General features: G+C 58.6%; 1 long non-coding RNA gene across 1 annotated transcript; it reads left to right on the top strand.

The window, feature by feature from the left end:
- The first annotated feature begins 85 nt into the window (after positions 1-85).
- Positions 86-9,557, top strand: LOC130153631 (uncharacterized). The gene is made up of 3 exons (XR_008823464.1): positions 86-224; positions 4,495-4,634; positions 5,892-9,557. It is a non-coding gene; the product is annotated as an uncharacterized LOC130153631 (long non-coding RNA).
- Positions 9,558-18,054: the final 8,497 nt, after the last annotated feature.

The following is an 18,054-nucleotide window of genomic DNA, read 5'->3' as shown; positions in this document are numbered from 1 at the left end:
CTCCTCCAGAAGACTGGAGACAACGTGTCCCCCCCTGCTTCATTTTTTAATGCCAGCACTCAAGATGCATTAAAGCCGTGGGAGCGTTCATCATTAAAATGGCAATTGCGAAGCCAGGCAATAAATTTAGCATCATAAAAGGCACTGGGAGGGTCTCGCTCATCTGTTGCTCTTCAAAGAAAAGTGTTAGTTGCTTCTGAAAAAAAACAATTGGGAAGAAACAGGTGAGAGGGAAAGGGGTGGCAGCTCTCCCTTGCGATGGGGGTGCCACAGGGGAGCTGGTGGGGCGGCTTTGGCTGGGGAGACGTGACCCTTCGGGCTGCCCACCCTGGGCTGGGGCTGCTGGAGGAGGGAGTGCTCGGGCTGTGGCTCTGTGCAGGTGACGGAGAAGGCGGCTGCGCCGGCCCAGCCGGGTTTTCCTCTTGGCTCTGCGGGCAGCGCTGGGGGACGAGCGGGGGAGCGGGGCTGCTGTGAGCATCTCCGTCCGCTGGGTGAGGGGGCTCTGTCCTTCGCCCCGGCCGGCCAGCAGCAAGGGGATGCGAAAACCCAGCAGGGAGGGTGAAAATCAGGCAGGGACCCCTGCTCTTCCCTGCACTGCTGCGGCGCCGCTGGGACCCCCCGGCGGGCGGGAGCTGCCCTGGGCTGGGACCACCCGGCTCCCACCGCCAGCGCCCGCCGCGCCGGCCCTCGCCGATAGCCATCTCCCGAGCCAGGCTCCGGCAGCCGGCGTCTGCCAGCAGAATTAGCTGTCGTATTGGAACTGTTTGCTAAATAATTCAGGAGATTACTTTTTTTTTTTTTTGAGAAAGCTGTTTTCTTTTCTTTCTTTTTTTTTTTTTTTTTTCCTTAAGGTCGTAGAATTTTCCAAGCTGGGTTTCAAGCAGGGGGGCACAGACACGCTCAGGCAATACTGCCATGTGTTTACAGCTCAGCTCCCGGCGTTATTTAGGGATTGTAAAACCACAGCAGCTCGCTCGCTCCCCCTCTCTCGCCGCAGCCGATTTTTTTCCTCCATGCGGCTCTCACTGCAGCGGCAAAGGTCAACCCTGCTCCTTTGAAAGCAGCACCCCCCCCTCTGTTATCAGATTTAGGAATCCTAGGGGGAGGCTGAAGCTGAAATGCAGGCGAAACCAGCTGGCCGTGGCCCGGCAAGCAGGGGTGCCGGGTGCTGGCTGGGGGGGACAGTCGGGCTGGAGGGTGGGCTGGAGGTGGCTGCTGTGGGAGGCGGAGGGCGGCAGGATAGGGTGCAGTGCGGGGGGCAGCAGGGCTGGGAGGACCGACAGCAGCGAGCGTGTGAATAATGGGGACGAAGATAATATAGCTGATTAGAGGCAGCTATGGCGAGGAGATGCTGAGCCGGTCTTGGTGGTGGGAGTTATGCTGCGAGGATAAAAATCTCTGCCAGGGGGAAGTGAGCGTGGCTTGGAGGCGGTGTGCAGGGTGGATGGGTGAGCCCCACAGCAGAGGGATGGGGGTTGTGCAGAGGGTTGAGCCCTACAGAAGAGGGCTGGGAGTCACGGTGATGGGATGAGCCTCATGGAAGAGGGTTGCGGGGGTCACAGCAATGGTATGAGCCATGTGGAAGAGGATTAGGAGTCACTGCAACAGGGTGAGCCCATGGAAGAGGGGTGAGGGTTGTGGCAGAGGGGTGAGCCCATGGAAGAGGACTGGGGGGATCATAGTGATGGGATAAACCCTGTGGCAGGGGGATGGGGGTCACAGTGGAGGGATAGGGCCTGTCGCAAAGTGCTGGGGCCCGTTGGAGAGGGCTGGGGGCAGGTGCTCCCCTGGGGTGCCCTGCTCTGGAGTGCCCAGCAGTGCCCCAGTGAGGCTGGACATGGGGAGGGCTCCCCATGGGGGCATGGCCATCGATGGGGTGACCAGGGCATGGCAGAGCAGTGGCTCTGGGGTCCCTGGGAAGAGGTAATGAGGCAAGAGGCAGCAGAGGAAGGGGTGAGGGAAGAGCCCAGGTGTGGGGCAGACCCTGGCATGGGGCAGACCCAGGCATGAGGCAGACCCTGGTGTGGGACAGGAGGTCCTGGCAGTGCTGCAGGCAGCCAGCGGTCCTGGTGCCGGTCGCTCTCCCGGAGCCATTCCCTGCTGGCCTTGTCCTAGCCCAGGCACCGCTCACGCCTTACAACTTTGCCAGCGGATGGTTTTTAATTAAAACCAGAAGATGCTGCTCTGCACCCTGGCCCTTCAGGGATGACCACGGCTCACATCCTCTGCCTTTGGTCTTCCTGGCTGCACAGCTTGATGTGGGGAGATGAAAGTCACCCCCCCCTGCCAAAAAAGCACTAGAAAAAAGGCAGTCATAAAATCACACCACCGAGACGTCCCCAGCTGAGGGTCCGAGGTACTGGCTACCAGGAGCCGTGGCCAGAGCCGAGCAGCAGCCTGGGGAGTGGGGCCGTCACTTTCAGCCCTTCTAAAAATAACAGCTCAGAGCGTGGCGAGTGCTGGGCGCCTAACTGGAACCAGCTTTCCAAACTCCCAGCTGGAAGCGGCTTTCGAAGCCTACACCAGCCTTTCTGGGAAAAAGCAATTAAAAATAGTGAAGAACTGAAAGCACCGTCCCTGCTGCCTGTCCTGCTCCTGCCCAGGGAACATACGGAGAGCCAGGTTTGGAGGGCAGGTGTTTTCCCTTGCTCAGCTTGGAAAGACCAGCAGGGTCGGGAGCAACGAAGGCAGGGCAGGAGGAGTGTCATGGGGAGGAATTCAGCCTCCCGGGTCCTGGAAGAAGGGGGGCAGTGGGCCTAAAGCCCCCCAGGGAGAGCCGCTGGGGCTATTCCACCATTTTCCCCAGCCAGTTGCCAGCACTCTTGAGCTGGAACTGGCATGCAGCTGGGGCTGCGTCCAGGCTGGATCCCAGAAGGGCAAAGGCCAGGCTGTCCCTGGGGGGGCTTGGGTAGGGCAATGTCCTACAGTCTCCCTCCAGCCGGCCATGATGGGAGGATGGCTCTGGGGCCAGGTGGGGGGCTCTGAGCAACCCACAAGGTTTCCAGCCCATTTTCTTTGGGGCTCAGCCCTACCACCCTGAAGGTGCCCATGGCTGGGAAAGGTGCTGGACCCCCGCCCGTGCTGAGGCTGGAGGTGGCCCCATGCAGGTCTAGCCAGCAGCACCCACCCAATACCCTGTGCCAAGCCTGTCACCTCCCTGATCAACCCTCCATCGCGCCGGCATGGAGCCTGCGAGCCCAAGTGCTGCTGCCCGCTGTGCCCACTCCTGCTGCACCTGCAGCTGCACACTCGTTCGCCTTCCCCGCCAGCAGCCTCGTGGCTCAGCCCTTCCCCAGCCGCGGCTGGCTCAGCCCGTTGGGCGGCTCGGCTGGCCTTTGGCTGGGCGTGCTCCCAGGGGCACAGGGCTGCTCCAGGTAACCCTGCTGTCTCGCTTTCCCCAGGTTGTGGGTTGCTTGCCAGAGTCTGCCTGTGTTTCCTTCCACCTCCCTAATGAGAGCAAACGGGGCCAGGGCAGAGCCCCTGAAACTCCCCCAGCAGCAGCTCCCCTGGCATTTGTTTCCTCTCCACTGCATTCATCTCGTTACGTTCTAATTCCCTAACGAAGGGCCATGAGAGAGGAAGTCTTGCGGAAGCCCATCCTGGCAGCAGTCTTCCTGCTACCAACCCACACATCGGCTCCGGCAGATTTCCTTGGGATTGGACAAGACCGAGTTCATGTGTTTGGATGGGCATAAGCCACTCAGCTCTCCATCCCCTCTTGATTGAACAGGACCCCACTCACTCTTCTTCCCATTTACCGAGATTGCAAACAAGGCCGTCCCATGCCCTCCTTTAAAATACTGGCAAAATGCTCTTTTTTTCCCATGCCATCTCATGCAGTGGATTTCAGGGTGCCTCTGAGCATCCCAAGTGCTCCCTGTGTGCCAGCAGCCACCAGCTGAGTGGCTGCCACCAGTACCTGCAGCTAGACAAAGTCCTGCTGGTGCCTGTGGGGGTGGTGGTGTTTTGGCACCATCCTGGGATATCAACTGCCCTGTCCCAGCAGAGTTTCTGAACACAAATGTAAATATCCACCATCACTCGTTCTCCTTAGCAATGCCCCTGATCACCTCTTCTTTATGGCTGCTAGGGAGAAACGGTCACCCTTTCCCTTTTTTCTGTGGTCCAGGGAACTCCTGCATCCCTTGGCTTCCCTCACCAACTTCTTCCAGCTCCTGCAAACTCTTTATCATCCCTCATCACCCAGTAACAACCTTCAGATCTGTGACAAATGGGGCAACTGTCCATGTGTGGAGCTGTGCAAGCCCCCTGGGACTGGGCAGGGGGGCAGGGGAGTGGTGGACACCACCGAGGTTGTGCAATTGTTGTGGAGCAGATCTACCACCACTTGGTGTGGTGCTCAGCCTGGCTGCCCGCTAGCCACCCCTGCCGGCTCAAACAATGGATGTGCTGCCACTTCTCAGTAATAACTCTTCCTCCACATACATGTATGCACAATCAATGGCTTCTATTGAGTTTTTTGTTTTCTTTTAGAGCCAGCCACGTCCACATGGTGACACTGGAGACACTGGGCAGACAGAGCAGCATAGGCAGGTCTTCTCTGCTGCTGCCGCAGGACCACAGCGTCTCAGCAGGGACGGATGCAGACGTGAGTGGACACAGTTGGGCTGCATGTAGGTAATGAGTTTACAGGTCTAGAAGTCTCCTCCAAAGGAGGAGGAGGAAAAAGAAAAGCCTTGCAAGGTGGCAAACACTGGGGTGTCAGCTGGCTGGGACGCAACCGTGTGATGCTCGTGGCTCACTGCTCAGCCAGCTGGGGAAGCCCAGCAAAGCACATTCTGCCCCTGCACCCTTTCCTGAGGAAGTTTTGCTCCTGTAAAGAGCCAAGGGAAACCCCAGGGTAGGGGGGCTCAGCTGAGCAGTGGATGCCCTGGAGGGGATGCCCACAGCATCGATGTCTCTGCACTGGTGGTTCACTGGGAAGAGGGGCAGCTCATGAGGTGCTCCACCAGATAAGTGAAGACCCGCCATGGAGATGGCAGTGATCAAAAAGGGAGACGGGGCTTCTCCTCCTGCTTCTGCGCTTGCTGCCTTCCCGAGCTCAGCTCAGCCCTGCCAGGTGAAAGCAGGAAGGCGGCAGGCAGCCGAGCAGGCTGTGCAGGCAGGAGCACAGCAGGGGCGGTGGGAGTAGCATGGTGGGGGGCCCAGCTGGTGCGTGGGCCCACAGAGAGGCTGCACAGAGGAAGGAGAAATGGGAAAACGGTTTCTTTAAATCCCCGGGCTCCAGGTGCCTGGGGAGGCAGGAGTAGGGCAAGGCAGGGAGGGCAGAGCCCAAGGGGAGCTCGGCCTCTGGCCCTGGTGGGGCAGTGGGGCAGTGTCCTGACAGGGAGCTGGGTGGGAGGAAGGCGGAGCCCATGGGGCTGGACAGGCTCCAGCAGCTGGGCTCCACCAGTGACCACAGGCATTGCCAATGCGGCTGCTGGTCTTGGAGCAAGATTTTCCCACTAACACACAAATGCCACTGAAGCTTGGTCCCCACGAGCCACCAACACATAGGCTAAGCCACTGCACCCCCACCCCAGCCCAGGTCCTGGGGGGCAAGGTGCAGACAGGAGCCCTTTCTCCTGAAGCTGCCATCCTGCCCTGCCCAGGGAGGTGCTGGGACCTGCCCGAGGGAACAGGCTCCCACTCCAGTATTTTCAGACCTTCTGGGCTTAGATCCTGACTCACAACAGACCTTCTGGCTCAGGGGGGGCAGAGCTCCAGCTGTGCAGGGCTGCAGTGGGACATCTCTTCCAGACAGTTGGGTACATGCTGGGGTGATACATGTATGGCCCAGAGAGGCGGAGCATGTTGCTAATCTGTATCTGTTCTTCTATACATGTCTTCTATGTCCACCTGTGCATCCTTCCTCTCCTGTTTGGCACCAGTTGTTTCCCTGATTGAAGGTGATGGCTAGTGACAGACTCGTCCACTGTCCCATGAGTGCTGATACCCATTCCCAAGGGATTGGGAGCACCCATAAGGAAGCATGGCCAGCTGCTTTCTGGTGACCACAAGAGCTTGGCTCTGCCCGGGAAGCATCTCTCTGGCTGTCTCAGAAGCAAAGCCAGAAGCCCAGGGAAGCCTGGGAGCGCCTCACCATAAGATGGTTGTCAACAGCTGGAGCTGGCCCTGCAGCAGCTCCATTTTGTGTTGAGAAATGTGAATCCAGCACTGAGAAGACATTTGGTGTACTTGGGACATGGAGTGAGTCCCTCTACGAGATGCCCACTTGGTAATACCTTCATGTCTTCAGTGTTGGCAGCTCAACTCTTCAAGCGTGTCACCTCATCTGCCTGGCTTCAAGGGTTTCTCTGTCCTGACACCACAAGGAGTAGGACCCTGCCACCTCCCACCAGTGGGGCCACCTACATGGCTTTCTGCCCATGTAGGAGTTGGTCCCCAGGGACAGCTACCCCCAAGAGCTGCTGAAATGCCATGAGTAAGGTCATGGCATGGGCAACCACTTCTCAGAACAGCATCTCCTGGGGGCAACAGCTGATGGAGAGTGGACTGCTACCAAACTGTGAGCTGAGCTTGACCAAAAGGGATCATTTCAATGAGGTGCAGGGAAAAATAAGCCGGGGCAGGAGCCTTCCAACCATGGGAGACAGCAGGAGACGGCTGTAGAGGAGCGTCAAGGGAGGAGGTGGCATCCTGAGAGAAGCCTGCGTTGGTGGGAGGTTGGAGGGGTGAAGATGCAACAAGGTGTGTTTAATTCCCTGGATGGCTTTAGCAAAGGACTCCCTAGCAGCATGGCACAGTTTCTCCCAGCTGTGCTTGTCTGCAATACAGCCATCCCTGCTTCCCCAAAATACTTGGGAGGGCTGGAGTAGGCCAACTCCACCACCCTCATCGATGCTGCAGGGAGCCTATTTTAAGCCTTGCTAACGTAGGAGGATTAAATTTGGCTGGCTGAGACACGTCCTGCTCCCAGCTGTCCCCCAGCCTCCCCTGAGGTTGGCAGCTCTGCTGCAGGCACAGCTCTCATGATGCAGGAGGCTGCCCTGGACCTCCAGGGCTGGCTGTCCTGCACAAGGGGAAGCCAAAACGGGGGCATCTTCTCAGCCACAGAGGCACCCGGCTCATGTTGACAGCGAAAACTCTTCCAAGCATTGGCATCAATGGGTTGGCCTGCAGGAACCTGGTGGGAAGCACCATGGGATGAATCCCCGTGGTATGGATGGGTTTGAAGCAAGCTGAGGTCTCTAGCCCCACAGTTCCCTATTCAGTGCCCTTACAGGGGGGAGCTGAGTGATGAGGGAACCCATGCCTTCCCCAGCCAGGGCACTGCCAGGGCCAGGGCAGAAAGCCAGCCCTGGGGCCACCTGCCCCTGCCCTGCCTGCCAAGGGTGCAGGTGTCTGGGGAGCCCTGCCAAGCCCAACTTGGTGATCCACCTCCACAGGCGTCAGGCTCCCCGCTTGCTTGTTCCTGCAGACCCCTGCATACCCTGTGCATTCCTGGTGAACCATGTTGTTTTATTAATTGATGGAGTGCTTGTTATTGGAGACCTTGCAGAAGAGCCTCATGGAAAATTGCATTTTGCCTGCGTAGATTTATCTGCCCAGAGCCTGCAGTGTGTATATTTAAGCGAGCATCACACCCAGCCATTGCTGGCTGCATTACCAAACGCCGTCTGAAGGCTGGGCAGCGAGGGACAAACGGTTTGGCCGGAGGAAATGAGACAAGCAGTGGAGGGGAGAGCACCGATTTACACCCAGTGGGGCAGACCACCACCTCCTCCCGAGCACTGTACCAGCCTTCATCGCTGATTCCTGCTGCCACCAGGAACGTCATTTGATGGCTCTTCCTCCGTTTGCTCTGCTCATTTGGAAGACGGGGGTAATAATACCCATCACCTATTTGCGAGGCTGTTGTGAATTTTCATGAGCTACCATCTGAACAGGGCTTTGAGCAGGAAAACTGCTGTATCAGCTCTAGGCAATGATAAACAATACTCAGCATTTACATATTCAAAGCACTTTGATTAACTCTTGGGGTTTAAGGACTTGAGTCAATTCCCACCTGACCATACTGGCAGCTGGACAGGGTTAGCGGTGGCGATGGCTGCGAGCTGGGGGGAGAGCTGGGGCTTCACCCCACTGGGCAGGGCCAGGGGAACCCCCCTGCCGAAGTCATGCAAAGCCCCTCCTGCCTAAATCCCTGCCTGGTAAAGGAGAAATAAATAAGTCTCATCCCCACCTGCAGGAAGGGGTGAGAGCCCACGATGCGAAGCAGGTGCAGAGCGTGGAGTATCATCGGTTCTGCTGCAAAAGCTGTAACCAGGTGTTAAATAGCTGTGAAATTCTAACTTGATTCATGCAGGAGTTGCCAAATAAAGGGATTTTTCTTTTCCTTTAAAAAAAAAAATTAGGCAAAGATGGGCCTGTGCCTCCCCTGATGCAAAGCGCCGTAGATACGGTGTGACCTCCTCCCCAGCCAGCCTGCTAGTGCCGCAGGGGCAAAAAGCAGAGGAGACCAAACCCGGGAGCACGATTCATCATTTTATTCAGCAGGTTTTCTTCTTTCTTACCAAGTCTTTTCAGTCCCCTAGCTTTAATTCCCCCCACCCCACCAGTGGAAAATCAGCCTCCCCCGGTGTGCCTGCTGCAAGGGGATCCCGCGGCATTATTATTAAAATCACTGTCAGACAAGAACCAGAGCCGGTGAAACTTTGGTCCCGTCGTCACCCAGCGAGGGGCTGCCTGCCCAGGGCAGGGGGTGTCGGCGGGGCTGCCTGCTCCCAGGCTGACACCCTCCCTGAGTGCTGCCCAGCCGCCCCGTCGGCTCCTTCTGCCATTAATTACAGGCACTCTTGGAAAAAGTAGCTGTCCCTGCTCCAGCGCTCGGGGACAGCCGTCACCGCGCACCGCGCGATGTGGGCGCATCCCCCCGCCCCGAGGCAGCCAGGGGGTTGCTGCTGCCGTGCCCGGTGCCGCCGTTCCGCCCTGCTGCGTGTCCCTGGCCCCGAACACCCGGCGCTGGCTGGCAAAGGCAAAGTGCAGGGACACAGCCATCCCTGCGGGCTGCGCTGGCTGCGGCGCATGTGCGCTGCCCGCAGCCGCCCCGCTTCCCTGCGCGAGGAAAGGTTTCCCTGCCGCCAGGCAGGAAACTTTGGGCAACATCCCCTGCGCAGCAGCCTGGAAGCAGCAGCCTGGAAGCAGCAGCCGGAGCTGAGCCCCCGCCAGCTCCGGGGACGGCAGATGCTCGGAGCTGGCAGGGACGGGCCGAGCGTGGGGGTCTGCGGGGGCGCAGCCCTTCTGGGTCTGGTCCCCGCGCCGGTGGCCGGTCGTGGAGCTCTTTGTAGCCCGTGGTGGAGACACCTGCAAGGAGCTGCGAGGCCCAGGGTCACAGACCGAGACCGGCGGGAGGGCCGGGTCCAGCCGCCGTGTCTGAAACGGCTCCGCGAACTGGGGAAGGGCAAATGGGAGCAAAACTGGAGCAAAACGTCCCGGCTGATGCCTTCCGCGGTAGGAAGGACCCGGGTGGGCAAGGGGACGGCCCGAGCTGCGGGGGGGGGGGGGGGGCAGGGCTGAGCCCACCTGTCCGGCGTCCCACCGGGTCACAAGGACACGGGTGACGGGGCAGCATCACCGCGGCAAAACTTGCTGCTGGCTCCCGCAACCCCGGGGGCCCGTGTGCCCCCCCAACTCCCAGCCCCCAGGGGGTCCTCCCGGGCCTGGCAGGACACTCCCGGAGCTGAGCTATCGGCGTTAAGCTCCCTGCCCGGTCCCGGGGGCCGCGCATCCCCCGCTGCCCCCCCCGCGCCCTTAGCGCGGCCCCTCCCGCGGAGCGCCGGGGGAGGACGCGGGCGGGCTCGGAGGAGCCCCCGCGGGCTGCGGGGCGACGCGGAGCGGGGGGTCCCGGGGGGCCGGGGGCCGTGCCGAGCCGAGCCGTGCCGTGCCGAGCCGTGCCAAGCTGTGCCGTGCCGTGCCGCGGTGCCGCCCGCGCCGCGATCGATCCGCATCGACCGTCCCCGCCGCGCTGCTCCACTTTCCAGCCAATGTCAGGCGGCGGCGGCGACGGCCCGGGGAGCCCCGCCGGTGGCACCGCACACCCCGCCTGGCGCGCCGCCCGCGCCGCGCTGCCCCGAAGAGCCGGCCTGGACTACGCCGCGGAGCCGCACCGGCAGCGGCGGGACGCGCCCCGCACACCGCGCACCGGGCGGGCACGCAGCCGGGCCGGGCGCCGCGCCGGGTACTGGACCGGGCAGAGGGCCGGGCACCGAGCTAGGCACTGAACTGAGGACCGGACCGGGCAAACAATTGGGCGCTGGAGCAGGCAGAGAACCAGGCACGGAATCAGGCAGAGAACCAGGCACCAAACTATGCACGGAACTGGGGACCAGTCTGGGCAAACAGCTGGGCACCAGAGCAAGCACAGAACTGGGCATCAGCCCAGGCACTGTGCCAGGTACTGGCCAAGGCATTGAACTAGGCACTCAACTGGGCACCGGACTGAGCAAACAACTGGGCACTGGACCAGGCACAGAACCGGGCATGGAATCAGGCAACAGGCCAGGCATTGCACAGAACCCAGCACTGTGCCAGGTACCACTGCAGTCAGCACTGAACCAGGTATCAAACCACGTGCTGCAGCACCGGCTACTGAACTGGGGACAAAACTGGGCATCACTGTGGCCACTGTGCTGCATCAGGCATCACCACACCGGATGTATCCACCACATTGGTTACTGGGTGCTGTGCTGCAGAGGGCACCAATAGTGGGCATTGCCGCAGCAGGTACTACACTGCTGCCCTACACTGCACCACTGTCCTGCAGCATCACCCTACACCAACACTCTACACCCCTACTTGACACTGCACCCCTCCTCCAGTCCCACCCCAGCACCCCACCCTGCCGCCTAGTGTGACACTGTGCCAGGTCCCCACCCTGCACGCTGCTTCCTGTCATACTTGCTCCCTCTGCCAGCAGACCCCTGGGAAGGTGCATGTGTGACCCCTGGACACTGACACCACAGCTCTGTCCCCTTGGCACCTGTGAGGGACTGCACCTGCACCCGCCCAGCACTGCTGCCCCGAGAGCCTGTCCGAAGGGTGCAAGTGACACTGACCACCCACAGTTAACTGGGTGCTGCTGCAACAGGTCTGCTGCTCCTGGGCTGCCAGAGTGGGCGAAGCAGTACCCCGCTGCCCTTAATGCCTTTTGGATTTTGGGGAGGAGATTGACCTGCAGAGCTGGGGGCTTTGCCCAGCTTTACCCCAACAGCCCCCACAACACGACCAGGCCTGTGGTCCCCCCAAGAGCCCGCAGCACTGGGAGGGTGCCACGGCCATCGTGCAGCTGCAGGAGGATTGCCGGCTTGCATTGTTTCCGTGATAGCGCCAAAATATGTCCAAACACTGCCTCCATTATCTCCTTCTCGGTTCTCGGCACAAGCGGGAGAGCAACCCGAGCATGTTTTGAAACGCAGCCTTTGCGCTAGGTACACAAACCGGCGACTTTTGCTTACCACGGAAACGCTCACCACCTACTTAATAGAGCAGCTTTTGATTGTGTGGGTAATGCTTTCGAAACCCTCCCGCTGCTCGCCTCAACCGCTTTACAACTGGCAGTGCAAACAGTTGAAAAACAAGGCTGGCCAGAGCCTGATTTGGAATAAGTGCCTAATAAAGGTCCCACCAGAGGAGCTGCGCTTCAAACCATACCTTAAGATGAAAGCACTGGCAAGGTGTTTTTTCAGGCATCCTTTGTGAAAAAGCTGGGGAAAGGGGATTTTTAGCTATCTAATGCAGCGGCACTAAGAACTTCAAAAGACGGTTTTAAGAAGCAGTGAGTAGCTGGAAGGACAAGGAGAGGGACAAGGGTTGAGAGTGGCAGGAAAGGTGGCACAAAGCTGGAGGCTCCCAGGGTAGGTTCAGAGCCATGGAGCACCTGTCCCCACTGACAGACCTTGACCCTGGGTCGGCAACACCCATCTCCTGCTGGGATGCCCTGTGCCCCTCCAGTCCTGTGGGCAGGTTGAACAGGCTGGCTTAGGTTGATTTCCCATGTGGGATCATGCCAGCACCCTGGCAGCGTGGGGTGGTCCTGTAGATCATATAGTCTTTTGGGTAAGTGCTGCGTGCAACCAGTCTTCTCAGCAAGAAAGCGATGGATGACAGGCAAAGCAGGCAGTGATGGGGGCTGCCAGGTCCCAAGGGTGGGTCGAAGCACCCCACATGTGCCATTGTCACATGTGGCTGGTGCCAGCGGAGGTGAAGCCAGGACCTTGGAGTAGCTTGGGGAGGTGACTCAGTTTCCCCTGCACTGATGCTGGCAGGGGGGCTGGCTGCCCCTGCCTACTCTCTGGGAGGCTGGTGGCAGTGGTGGCAGCGATGGTGGCCGTTGGGCTGGCAGGCGGGTGGTTGCAGAGGCTTCCTGTTTCTGCAGGATCCGGCTGGCATTGTGCCGCACAGCGAGGGGGGCAGAGCCTCTTCTTGCACCTGCCCAGAGCATCTGCTAGGGAGAAAATCTCCATGGCAACTCTGCCGGTTCCTCCATCCCTGTTCCACCAGGGACAGGGGGCTCTGCCTCTGCCCCCACCCCCCACCCCCCCACCCCCCACCCCATGCAGCTGGGATGTCCCCATGGTGGGGACGGGCCCCTGGTGCCCTGGGAGATCAGCTTCTGGGAAAGGAAGGCTTTGCCACAGGGCAGTCCCTTGCCATCGAAGCCTGCTGATCCCTCCCTGTGATGGCTCCAAATTTAGCGGGCGGTTCCCCACTTTGTTTCCAGTTTCAGGGGGGGCAGATGCGTTTCCCATCTTCCCTGACACATCCCATCAGGACACACTGAACCTCCCTGTGCCTCAGCTGGAGTTGAGACCTTTGTCCTTTCCAAAGCAGGGAGTGGGGGTGGAATTTTGGGAAGATGACATGAAGTCTAACGAGGCCAGGGCTCCTGAGCCCCTGTAGCCTGGCTGCAGGGTGCAAAGTCCACACTGCTCATCTGGGCACCCTTCCCTGGGACTCCTGATGGATGTTGCTGACTGTCATGTGGAGCCCCAGCATCTCCCCCTGGCCTTGTACAGGTGCAGGGGAAGAGATGGGAGATGCTCTCTTGGGCATGTAGGTCTCTGCATGTCTGGTGTCCCTTGGGAAGATGAGCAGTGTGAGTACCCTCAGCCAGCTCCCATGAACCCTGAGCACCCATCGTCTTGCTCTGCCTTTGCTGCAGGGGCTCTCCAAAGGACCATGGGTCTGGGCTCCATGAGCTGTGGGCACTGGAAAGGGCCATGGAGGATGCGAGAGGAGATGGTTTTCTGCCAAGACTGGAGAGGAAAGGGAAGGAAATGAAACTGAAGCAGCGTTTGTGAGGCTATTAGTACTGTCCTCGCATCATCTGGCCCTGCCATTTATAAAGGTACAGATGTACCGAGGGAAATGCTGGGTTATTTTTTGGGGGTTTTTTTTGAAGGTCTGGAGTGACTCAGTGCCTTAAAAATGCTCTCCTGGTTCCAGGAGCAACTGGGATGCTGCAGGGTAACCCCACTTCTCCAAAGGCCACCAGTCCCTCTGGGCACCTGCCACCCCTGCAGCCCTAGCCTGGCTGGCAGTGCGTTTTCCCCTCCTTCCTGTGACAGCCTCCATCCCTTGCCTCCTTGCTGAGCCCCTTTCCCAAATCAGGACATTTAGGCAATCCCTCAGCTGTTGGAAACCCACAGTCCATGCAGTGCCAAGCAATCACATGGGGGAAGCCCAGCCCCCACTCTGGATGAGGGTAGGACCATTTCTCAAGTGCAGACAGATTGCCACACTACAATGGGATGCCCGAAGGCTCCATTCCTGCAGCCAGGATGTTGCCTGTGCCCACAACAAGAGGCAGCCTCTGCCCCAGAGGGTTTGCAAGGGGATGCTAAAGAGTGGGACAGCTAATGAAATGGCCTCTCTGTTTTATAAAGGTGGGAGTCTGAGGCACAGGAAGATTTAGGGACTCAGACAAGCCATGTGTGACATGGGTGGTAACTGATGTCAAATGCAGATGGCCCGGATCCCAGGCTCTTTTCTGAATCGCTGCTGAATTTTTCCAGAGGCAAAAAATAGCAATTTTTGATTGCCTCTGAAGCACCCATTGAGGATGCTGAGCCCTCAGGAAGGAGGGAGCAGTTAGTGGAAAGTCTCTCAGGGCAGCACCAACCCAAACACAAGGAGATGTTCCAGCCAGGGGGGAGCAGGGGACAGAGATGGTGTCCTCCTCAGGATCATTTTGGAGAGAAGTATTTGGGATCATCTGTGAACTGGAGCGAGTGTCAGCAGCCAGATCTCTACGGAACATCTGCTAGGGCACATGGCAGTCCCCTTACAGGAGGTCATTCATGCCTGGAGAGCTCGGGGCAGCTTGTACAACTTGCAAGTGCCATGTGTAGATAGGGTCCTTGTTGTGACAGTCTCTGTGCCCACCCCTAGACTGGCCCAGGAGTGTGCAGTGGCCAAAGCAGCACCAAATCACCACTCCTGGGATGAGGACTCAGCTGCTATGGGACTCATAAATCTGACCTCATAGCCACAGCATTGCTTGAAGGAACCTGTTTTCCAGCTCCAGGCAGTGTTCGTCCCTTCCTGGGGACCTTGCTGGTGGGCTCGAGCCAAGTGCTGGGCACCGGGTGTCCCTTTTCCCGGCTGATTGTGGAACACGTGTGCATTCAGCCTGGCTTTGCCCTCATCCCTGCTTACGTGCCAGGTTGTGGAAGTTTGGCCTTTGCTGCAGGCAGAGCGAAGCACTTGTTGAGAACTGCCCATGTGTGAAGATAAAACGAAGGGAATGTCACGTCCTGGTGCTGCCGTCTCCAGGAGTGGCCAAGGGGGGTGGGACACACTGGTGGAGGTCAGTGCCACTGGTACCCAAGAAGCATGAGGAGCTGCAATGGGCCAAGCTCACTGGCTTCACCCCTCTCAGACATCATCTGCGTGGTTCATGCAGAGCAAAAGCAGCTCAGGACCTCCCCAGGGGTGTCGAAGCCCCAAACCCTCCCAACTGCCTGGCTGTGGAAGGTTGTGTCCCTCCTGTCCTGCTGTGCCTAGACCCTAGTGGAGGTCCCCAGCTAGCTGTGGAGGGTCTCATCCTGACCAGGTGCTGGACTTTTCAAGCGGGTCTGAGGTGGGGAGAAGTGCTCTTGAAAGCAAGAGGTTTCATAAGCTACCCCACGGTCAGGTGGCATGGGCACCCATGGTGTGGCTGGTGTCCCTGCCCTGAGCCATGACAGTGCTCCTGGCTGCAAGGAGCTCGGATGCTTGGGGACCAGGGCAAGGGCTGGACAAAATGTGCTCATCACCCTGATTTGGACCAGAATCTGCTATTTTCGTTGCTGTGACCTAATGCTCCGTAGGTGCCTTTGAAAATAGCTGGAGGACGGTCGCAGGGGCTGGGTTTCAGCAGCACTCCTGAACCTGAGCTGCCATGGCACAGCACCACAGTCCAGCAAAACAGGGAAATTCAATGGGGAAACCCTGAGGAACTGAAATTGCTGAATGAAGAGCAAGGGTAAACATTTGATCCAGGTAATGCTAGAGCACTGGATCATTGCACAATGAGAACAGGAAAAGATGGCAGAGTCCAAGGGAGCAATGCTGAAGTCATCTGCATTACAAAAGGCTCCAAAATCAGCCTTTTCCTGTGAAATAATTTGGCTGGAATTAAATTGTTTTTCCTGATGGCAGCCAGCGCCTTTAGGGGTTAACTGCAGCCCTGTCTAAAGAACTGTAAAAGGTGTTTCCGAAAGGTATTTCCACCACTGGCTTGTTTTTTCAGCCAGGAAAGGCAGGGCAGGCCCGCCCGGGCAGGAGGGTGCTGCCGGCTGGCCATGCAGATGGAAACCAGCTTCAGGAGAGCAAATGAGAATTTCAGGCTGGGCATTGGGAAAGTCACCCAGTGGCTGGGGTGGATGCGGGAAGAGACCCCCGCTACTGAGGCACCCCAGATGGCTAATGGTGGTGACTAATGGTCCTCCCTGGCTTGAGGGACAGTGCAGGGCTGGGGGGGCAGATGTGTTGGGGTCAGCTCTGGCCATTCACTTTCAAGAAGGAGGGTCCAGGGAGCCTGTGGGTGGGGTTGGTTTTTGAAGGATTGTGGAGTCACATTCAGCCTAATTCTCCCACCCTTGGCCGGTGCTGATGGCTGAGAGACCTTCGTGAATCTCAAACAAAAGAGAAGGTATAGAGGTACTGCATTCTGCTAATGGTGGATCTCAAAGTCGAAGTGGGTAGGGGCACAGAAGTTTGCAGATCTGAAGGCCACAGGAGATGTGATGCTGCCTGGGTGCTCTCCTCCATGTGCTCTGGGCTGTTAACTCCTTCGGTGTGCCCTTGGGTCGGGCTTGGACAAGTGTGGGAGGCAAAGCCCTGAGGGACACAGAGAGTGCTGGCCATTGGCATGCTGGACACCCCAAAATTCACCCCAAAAGGTGTGTTGCAGAGAACATGGCCAGCAGGCAAGCTTTGCTGTGGCCCATGCTGAGCACCTAGGAAGTTCCCTCTTGCCTGATCCCTCCTTTCAGCCACCCGCAGCACTGGTGCCTGTGCTGCACTTGCTCCCTCCTGCTCCCTCCTGCACAAACCTTGGCTGCCCCTCTTCCCTGGGCTTTCAGGCCAGAGAGGTTTCCAAGTGCTTTACGCTTAAGCTCAGGCCCAGAAATTTATGTCCAGGCTGCGGCAAAGAAGCAGCAGCCAAGTTTGATTTGGGCAAAAAGTATATTGAATTCCCTGACTTGTGCAGCATGGGACATGAACCAGGAAGACAGCTGAGGAGATGCCTCTCCAAAGCATCCCTGCCTTTGCAGGGGGGACCTGGGGCAGCCCAGCTGCGATGGTGGCCGGGTAGGGGAGTGCAGGCTCCGGGCACTGCTGTACTTGGAAGGCGCATCCTGGGCTTAAGGATAAATGAAGAAAAGACATGATGTCTTTTAATGGGATTTTTGCAGACATGTGGCTCATGGCTGGGGGCTGGCTTGCAACCATGTATGTAGCTGGCCGGCCAGAGAAAGGACTCAGTGGCCAGGCTGGCCGAGTTGAGAGGAATTTTAATTTTTGCTCTGTGCCTTTTCTCCCTCTCAGAAGTAATGACATGCAGGAGCCAGCATTAATGCACCATTAAGACTGCAAATTTCAGCACACAGCCATCAGGAAATGCAAATACTTGGGTCTACTGTCAGCTCTACTTCTGCTGTGATAGTGGAGGAAGGGGCTGGCACGTGGTTGACCTTTGCTACTATGATGAAATCCCTGGTGATGCTCAGCTTCTGGCTCTCACCTCCCTCCCCAAACCCTTCATCTTTCCCCACCTACATTTGGGAACACCCTCCCCCAGCAGCACTGAGGGGCACAAGGGGGAAGGTTGTGGCACAAGGTCATGTTTGGGCTCATCTGTGCCTGTCTGTGGAGGGTCTCCCTGGCTCCTGCCTGTGTCTTGGGGCACTCCTGGGAGGCTGGGGGTCCTGACGAAGCAGGATGGGGGGAGGCAAGTTGTGCCGCAAGTGCTTTGTCTGTGCAGGGATGTGTCTGTCCTCAGGCCACTGAGGGTGACAGCCTGAGGAAGAGAAAGAGAAGGGCTGTCAGTGGAGGAGGCTGCAGGAGCCCTTTCTGCAGCCAGCAAGCACTGCCCGTTCTACCTCGCAATTGTACTGTGCTTCGCTGGCAGGGACCTGCTTTTCCATAAATTTGGGTGGAAGGGAGAGTTTGGCAGAGCCCTGGGCTGCAGGGAAGGATTTATGGCTGCTGCTCTGTGTTCTCCTTGCAGGGCTGGGGCTCCAGCAGAAATGCCCTGGGGGAGGAGAAGGAGGAGGAAGAGGAGGAGGAGGAGATGGAGGAGGGAGCCTGTGCTGGCATCCATCCAGGGAATGGGGTCCCTGCCAGATCAGGGGAACATGGGCCTGGAGGGGGCAGGATGGGGGGACATCCTTGGTCTACCTGCAGGTCTGCAGCAACCATGGGGCTGGGAGCACCAGAGAAGGGATGGGACCCCCACGCCGGGCTGGGGGTGGATGATGCAATCCAACACGGGCACAGCTAGACACCAAGTCTCCCAGCAATGGGGAGGTGGTGGGGAGATACCTC

The sequence above is a fragment of the Falco biarmicus genome, chromosome 8 (genome assembly GCF_023638135.1).
Source record: "Falco biarmicus isolate bFalBia1 chromosome 8, bFalBia1.pri, whole genome shotgun sequence".
Lineage (NCBI taxonomy): Eukaryota > Metazoa > Chordata > Aves > Falconiformes > Falconidae > Falco > Falco biarmicus.
Note: the sequence above shows the minus strand (reverse complement) of the source record. Positions and strands in the feature narration are given on the sequence as shown.